Here is an 8535-nt window from a genome sequence, read left to right on the forward strand (position 1 = left end):
TATGTTCTCTGAAGCATCACTTTGCTTTAAAATATGGAGTGCTGTATAGATCTATCAGATCAGGCTGGCATGAGCCTGAGAAAATTCATCTAACATAGTGCTGTTGCTACAAGGTGACTAAAATACATTTATAATACAGTGATACCTTGTCTTACAAACTTAATTGGTTCCGGGACGAGGTTCTTAAGGTGAAAAGTTTGTAAGACGAAACAATGTTTCCCATAGGAATCAATGGAAAAGCGATTAATGCATGCAAGCCCAAAATTCACCCCTTTTGCCAGGCAAAGCACCTATTTTTGCACTGCTGGGATTTCCCTGAGGCTCCCCTCCATGGGAAACCCCACCTCCGGACCTCTGTGTTTTTGCGATGCTGTGATTTCACTGAGGCTCCCCTCGCTGGGAAACCCCACCTCTGGACTTCCGTTGCCAGAGAAGTGCCCATTTTTGCGCTGCTCCTGCAGAATCACAAAAACACGGAAGTCTGGAGGTGGGGTTTCCCATGGAGGGGAGCCTCCGGGGAATCCCAGCAGTGCAAAAACGGATGCTTTGCTGGCAACAGAAGTCCGGAGGTGGGGCATTCCAGCAGCGGCGGTGGGTTTGTAAGGTGAAAATAGTTTGTAAGAAGAGGCAAAAAAAATCTTAAACCCCAGGTTTGTATCTCGAAAAGTTTGTATGATGAGGCGTTTGTCAGATGAGGTATCACTGTATATAGCAACTTATTACCCTCGATTTCCTCATTGTTATATATGATAAATTAAATTTGATGGATTGTGAATACTAGATGCTCTTAATAGAGGCATTTCGCGTTACATAAAATATTTCTCTCCAGGACAAAATTCTTCAATAAAAGGTTTTATAATCTCTGATTGCAAATCCTCTAGAGTTTTCAAGTCCTTGAAGGCTTCTTTTATTCTGTGACAGTAATAAAATAATGTTAAAGTCATAAACACTGATTTTGATTTGTCCTGGTTTTCCCCACTTCTTTACTTTGAACCCATGTCTTTTTTTGTTATGCAATTCCAGATTGTGATGGAAAACCATTTCTCCATAATCACTTCTCCATAATCACTTCTCAGCATACACACACACACACACACACACACAAAACTTTAAGCAGCAGAGAAGCATGGAGACAACCAAGAAAATGTAGGTTGGGTCAGTAGTGGGTTCTACAATCCTTTATTACCAGTTGATGCACACTGTTGTGCGATGCTTCTGTACATTTGCATAAATGCCCTGGGTGGGTGGGCAGAGCCTCCCACCCCTGGTGCTATTGGTTCTTAGAACCGGGCCGAACTGAGAGCAACCCACCACTGGTCTGGGTGGAATAAAGGCCACTTTAAGAGTAAATGTGTGTTAGACATTGATTTGCTGTGATTTCCAAGTTAGACATTTGTTAAATAAATTGACTTTTTGTTGTATTAAAATTTCATTACGGTGTTCCCTCGATTTTCGTGGGTTCAAACTTCGCGAAAAGTCACCATTATCTTCGGTCGATTCGGATGACAAAGTGCTAGACCCACACAGGCGCAGACTTATGCATCGAAGAGACCAATTGAGGACATATTACAGGAGATAAGAGAGGCCACCTGTGTTTGGGTGGTGCTCTAGTAATTAGAGCTGCTGCTATAAATAGCAGGGTGCTAGTTTGGCCATTGTGGAAGATTATCTGATCGCAGTTCTTCAGGATCGTGCCTCGCTGTGTCTGAACTTTTGACACCAAAGCAGAGTAAAGTGTGTGTGTGTTTCATTTTGTGGGAAGAAGGAGGGCTGTGACGTTTCTTCACAGCTACTAGCTAAGTACTTAAGGACTGATTAAGGGACTTGTACAGCCGACAAGGTTGTTTTGGGGAAGAGTGCTCTTTGCAATACAAAAAGGGTGCTTTGTTTCTTTTGAATTTTGTGATAAAGAACATTGTTTTGAGGTATGCTGATTAGTTAATGGTTGTAGATTAGGCGTGATATCCTGAATAGTAGCCTGCAAGTTCCAACTATTCAGGATATCATGCCTAATCTACAACCATTAACTAATCAGCATACCTCAGCTACATCAACGACCCCAGATGTTACCCCGCTGACTCACCAGGAAGTTTCTACACAGCAGGCAATTGCTGAGCCATCAAACCACACCCAGCCACCAGTATTTATAGAAGAAAGGCAGCTCAGGTCTCGCAGTGTTCGCCTTAGAACAAGGACAGAAACACCAGCCTGAAGATGACAAGTGAGACCTCGTCGAAACGTCACCAGAAATTTCCAAATCCTACACGGTAAGAAACCCGAATATACCAAGACCGTCATACCTGTACCCGTGAAAATCTACGAAAACAAACAAATATATATATATATATGGTGAATGTGATGGTGAATGTGATTTCGCCGAAACGTCGCATAAACATGCAAAATATTACACAGGGCAAAACCCGAACTCAGAACAATCTACATATATATACATACATACATACATACATACATACATACATACATACATACACTGCTCAAAAAAATAAATAAATAAAGGGAACACTCAAATAACATATCCTAGATCTGAATGAATGAAATATTCTCATTGAATATTTCATTTGCATAACTATTCCATTTGAACAACAGCATGTGAAATTGACTGTCAATCAGTGTTGCTTCCTTAGTGGACAGTTGTATTTCACAGGTTTGATTTATTTGAAGTTATATTCTATTTTTTAAGTGTTCCCTTTATCTATTTTTTGAGCAGTGTATATGGACAAATGCCCATAGTGTCAATGATAACTTTATTCGAAGGCAAGATGATTTTCATCCAGCCTGCAGCACAGGGAAGGATAAAACCTTTCTGCAGGCTTCTGCAGAAGGCTTCTGATCATTACTCTCTTGCCTTAAAATATGTGCATATAGCACAGTATAATTTGCTTTAAAAGAGGTACAAAATCATATTGTTTACCTTGTAGGTAGTTCCATGAAGTCTTGTAGGAAAGAGATCTGAAGCCTCTGAAACTAAAAAGTAAGATATTAACAGGAAACAGTTTAAGATAATGGAAAAAAAATGAGTCAATCAGTTTAGACAAAACTACCCCTGCTCCAGTTGTATGATCTGACATATATAGAATTTTTATGAGACTTTGACACACCCAACTAGAACAAATTGGGACTATATTGTGAGATACATTTTGCTAAAAATACTCAAGCTGAAATCCACAACAGAACTAAAAAATCAATGCATAAAAATGGATTAGTATTTGAGGATGCAACTACAAGCAAGATTTGGAAAGGAGGAGGAATAAATTTGGAAAAACAAAACTGGACAAAATAATAATGAGAACAGAAGAAAATTTGATAAAGAAATTTTATAACTATTTCTTGTCTTTTGAATTTGAGCAAGTTAAAAAAACAACGATAATGAGAATTAGGGCTAAAGAAGACTCGGAGTTTTATAAAATCTGGGATAAATTTTATGATTGGGTTGAAATAGAAAATGGATAGAAGCATTGAATATAAGATTTATTTAATTGGAATAAATAATTTGAGAAATTAGATAAAGGTGAAATGTATATGGAAAATTAAATTCAAGTAGCTTAGTTAATAGAAAATAATATTTAAATGTATAGAAGAATTGTCTGACTTTATTGTTTATTATTTGAATTAGAATTATATTAGAGTGAAATAATTGGACTTTGAATTTTGATTGACAATATTTATTGTTTTAATGTTAGAGATTTTTTTAAAATATTTGGAGTTTTATTCAAGTTTCATGTTCTGTTATTAAGGAGGAGGAAAAACACCCTAAAATATGTAGATGAATTTCGAGTGAAATTTTATGTTTATCTAAAGAATATATATAGAAATTTAATTATTAAATTTAATAAGAATTGGAGGAAGGGAAGTGAAATAATAGGTGTGACTCAGATGATGAAACTGGATAGAGGAGGAAGCATTAGATAAATGACATATACCTAAAATTCAAATATAATGGAATGAACATAGAGATATAATAAAGGAGAGTTATGATAAATTTAGAGGTTGAAAATTAGCTTTTTCAGACTGTTAAATAATTGAATTATAAATATTCCTATCATAGAAAGGTTTTTGAGGGTGTAGGGGGAAGTAATAATAATAATAATAAATATAATTTATTAGACTTGTATGCCACCCCTATTCCGGGGAAGTAGGAATGAAGGAGAAAAGGAGAGAGAGGAAATGGGGAGCTAAGGAAGAAAGAAGGAAGGAAGGAAGGAAGGAAGGGGGAGATAGGATAGAAACATAGAAACATAGAAGACTGATGGCAGAAAAAGACCTCATGGTCCATCTAGTCTGCCCTTATACTATTTCCTGTGTTTTATCTTAGGATGGATATATGTTTATCCCAAGCATGTTTAAATTCAGTTACTGTGGATTTACCAACCATGTCTGCTGGAAGTTTGTTCCAAGGATCTACTACTCTTTCAGTGAAATAATATTTTCTCACGTTGCTTTTGATCTTTCCCCCAACTAACTTCAGATTGTGTCCCCTTGTTCTTGTGTTCATTTTCCTATTAAAAACACTTCCCTCCTGAACCTTATTTAACCCTTTAACATATTTAAATGTTTCGATCATGTCCCCCCTTTTCCTTCTGTCCTCCAGACTATACAGATTGAGTTCATTAAGTCTTTCCTGATAAGTTTTATGCTTAAGACCTTCCAGCATTCTTGTAGCCTGTCTTTGGACCCGTTCAATTTTGATGGAAGGGAAAGGAGAGGAGACGGGAGAGAAGGAGTAAGAAAGTAGGAAATGGAGGTGGAATACCCATCTGAGATGGAAAGTGGACAGACTGAGCATTATAATTTAAAATTGTTTTGTAAATTAAGGTTACTGTTTTTTAGAGATAATATATGATTATTATTCTATAATGAAGGTATATGTGATATGTTGTATAATTGTAATGGTAGAGAAAAATTAAAAACTTTTGGGGAAAAAAGAACTTTTGTCTTGCTCGTGTGAATGCCTGTTTTTCTCCTTTTCTGGTGGTAAAAATTCAACTTGAAGTGTATTAATTGGCAAATACACATGATTTTTTTGCTGATGATTTCAGGATTCTAGATAGAAATACTGTATTGGTCAAGTGTGATTTGACACACCAGGAATTTATCTTTGGTGCATATGCTCTCAGTGTACATAAAAGAAAATATACATTTGTCAAGAATCATGAGGTACAACACTTAATTATTGTAATAGGGTACAAATAAGCAATCAGGAAACAATCAATATTAATATAAATTGTAAGGAAACAAGTTATAGTCATACAGTCATAAGTGGGAGGAGATGGGTGATAGGAATAATGAGAAGACCAATAGTAATAGTAATGCAGCCTTAGTGAATAGTTTGACAGTGGTGAGGAAATTATTTATTTAGCAGAGTGATGGTGTTCGGGGAAAGCTGTTCTAGATGACTAGCCAATTAGACATACATACTAGCGTACACGCGCAAGGGGAACCTTTACCTTTTATCCTTTTACAGAGAATATTGCTGACAATTTCCAGTGCTGTTGTTCAAGGTTCTTGTGCTGTTTTATTTCGCCATCCTCATATCTTTATAAATTATCTAAATCCATTTTGATCAGATATGAATTGTGAATTTCCTCTTTCTTTCCAGCTACAGTGACTTGCATGCACTTCTGAAGCGAAATGTACATACAATCCCAGACTGATTTCTCAAATGGGCTATTCCTGTTTTCATGAAAAGACTCTTCTCTCCTGTCCTCTGGAACATCTTGCCCTCCCTCGCCTATAAGGTTAGCCCCAATCTTTCTGTAAGGTCCTAAAGACCTGGTTGTGCCAGTCAGCCTGGGGTCACAGTGGGGGATCAGCATAAGTCTACAGAGACGGGCAGCATACAAATCCAATAAATGAATGAATGAATGAATAAGGGAAGTAGTTGATTGTGTAATAATAGATCCCACCTCCCCACCACTCCACCTGTTAAGTCCTTTACTTACAACCCCACCAGAAACGCAAATCCTCAACTTACAACCAGCCACGAATGCTGATGCTAAAGTCCAGTGATGGCGAACCTATAGCACGGGTGCCACAGGGGGCACGTGGAGCCATATCTGCTAGCACATGAGCTGTTGCTCTAGCTCAGCTCCAAGGTGCATGTATGTGCTGGCCAGCTGATTTATGACTTGCACAGAGGCTCTGGGAGGGTGTTTTTGGCTTCCAGAGAGCCTCTGGGGGGATGGGGGAGGGTGTTTCCACCTTTCCCGGGCTCCGGGGAAGCCTTTGGAGTCTGGGGAGGGTGAAACATGAACCTATTGGTCCCACCAGAAGTTGGGAAACAAGCTGTTTCCAGCTTCCATAGGCATTGAATTATGAGTGTGGGCACTCGCGGATGTGCAATAGTGCGCGCGAATGCTCTTTCGGCACCCAAGGGGAAAAAGGTTCACCAACACTGCTAAAGCCTGATTGGCTAAGCACAAGAGGCCTTTCGAGAGGGAAGTTAAATTATTTTGATTGGTTGCTTTCTGACAGCCACACTATAAAAGGAGATTTCAGAACTTTGGTTCTTGTTCTATTTAAGCTGAGCTGGAATGGTACCGGAAAAGCCAAAATATGTCTACGCAGAGGGGAGACATACAAATCTAATAAATAAATAAATAAATAAAATAAAAGTTCCCTGTTTAAAAAGTCAAGCCTCGGCTACGTTCTGTGACTGCATGGACACATTTATCTTACACCACCCCTGCTCTCCCCTGCTTTCCCCTACTCGTATTGTATAATAGGAAAATACAGATTCACTTCTTGCTCATAAAATGAAGCCGGAAACATGACTTGCTAAAAGGGGAAGAAATGATGACATTGAGGTCAAGGAAGCTGATTAAAAGGAAACATGCATACGAAATTCGGTTTAGAAAGGAACACAACACTTAACTGCATCTGATAAGACTGAAAGGTAAGATTTTTTTAAATGCAGAAAATAATTCCCTTTCAAATTATAATTTCTCAGATTCACTACCTCATATTATATGGATTTTTAAAAATGTCACAAATAATATGTACATATTTGTTTCTTTTCCTTTGAATGCCTTAATTTAACTATTTGAATTATTATTATTATTATTTATTTGAATGCAAGTAGTTGGCTTAAAAAGCCTTTGGATTTGTTTCACTAAATATATCTATAAATGTAGTATCTCAATTAAGTAAATTTTCTGTGTTAGACTATTGTAATAATTCTAATTTCTGAGATCCCAAATGAAATCAATTCTAATGAAGCTTCTGTTGTGCTCTGTATGATGTCTCATTTAAAAAAGCTTCATGGAGAAAATCTTATATTCATTTGTAAATCAACCATATTTTCTCATATGTTTCTTTTGAAATTTTCCTTAAAGAGATAGTATAAAAAAGAATAGACACATGTGATATTATTATTATTTTGGTTGGATTGTCATACAGTCAGATGTTTAAACTGTATTTGGCATTTTTATAATTTCGTATTTATAGCAGCTATAAGTATAATCCCTTGTTTTTTCTTAATAAAAATTAATACAATAGTGACCGTTGTAGCTATGAATCAGTGCAGAAAAGAGCAACAAAGAACATAAGGGGGTCTGGATACTAAACCATAGGATGAGCAGCTAAAGGAACTACAGTGGTACCTCTACCCAAGAATGCTTCTACTTAAGAACTTTTCTAGATAAGAACTGGGTGTTTAAGATTTTTTTTGACTCTACTCAAGAACCATTTTCTACTTAAGAACCCGAGCCCAGAAAAATTCACCAGGAAATTTGAGAGCGGAACGAAGGCCTGGCCAGTTTTCTGCCCTTCCTCCTTTAATCCCGACTATCTCAGGCTTTTCTAGTCTGCGAGAGGAGCATTTCGGTGGCACTTAAGGAGCCTTTGGCAGTCCAGAGTGAACGAAGCATTTTCTTTTCTCTGAGAACTTGGAGAGGGAATAAACCACTGCCAGCGCCCAGAGAAAAGAAACGCTCCCAGAGCGAACAGAGCATTTTCCTTTCTCTGGGCGCTTGGAGAGGGAATAAACCACTTCTCTGTGGTGACTCCCTCATGCTGCCTCCCATACACCTGGCACAAGGTTGCCTCCAGGAGCGTCTGGGCATGGAAGGCAAAAGGGGGGCTTCGCCTCAGCCAGATCAACTAGGCTTCAGCCAAACTGAGGAGTCACCACAGTGAAGGAAAAGCGCCGGCTACAAAGTGAGCGAGCGAGAGGAGAGGGGAGCCCTTCAGCATGGGAAGGAAGCAGGTAGCAGTAGCAGCAGCAGCTGCCTTTCAGTCAAAGGAGTGGGAGGTTTCCCCCCTCTTGCCCAGCTGGGTTTCTCTCTCTGAGGCAGTGTATGGGAGGCAGCTTCATGCTGGGTGTATGGGAGGTGCGTGCTCCTCCTCGCCGCCTCAGAGTCCCTCTTTTTTTTTAAGCCTTAAAGTTTTGGATTTCTTTGATTCACCTCACCTCACCTTCTTCCTCTGGCAATGACTCTCCTCCTCCTCTTCTCCCTCCTCCTCCTCCCACCCAAATTCCAAGCTTTTATTTCTTTCCTAATGGCATTATTTGTTTTT

The 8535-nt window shown here is 38.5% G+C and overlaps 1 protein-coding gene across 1 annotated transcript in view; it reads left to right on the forward strand.

The window, feature by feature from the left end:
- The window catches only part of LOC139166873 (complement factor H-like), a 1233958-nt gene that overhangs the window by 707533 nt on the left and 517890 nt on the right, over window positions 1-8535 (forward strand). The gene's annotated exons all lie outside the window — the stretch shown is intronic.

The sequence above is a fragment of the Erythrolamprus reginae genome, chromosome 4 (assembly GCF_031021105.1).
Source record: "Erythrolamprus reginae isolate rEryReg1 chromosome 4, rEryReg1.hap1, whole genome shotgun sequence".
In the NCBI taxonomy this organism is placed as follows: domain Eukaryota; kingdom Metazoa; phylum Chordata; class Lepidosauria; order Squamata; family Dipsadidae; genus Erythrolamprus; species Erythrolamprus reginae.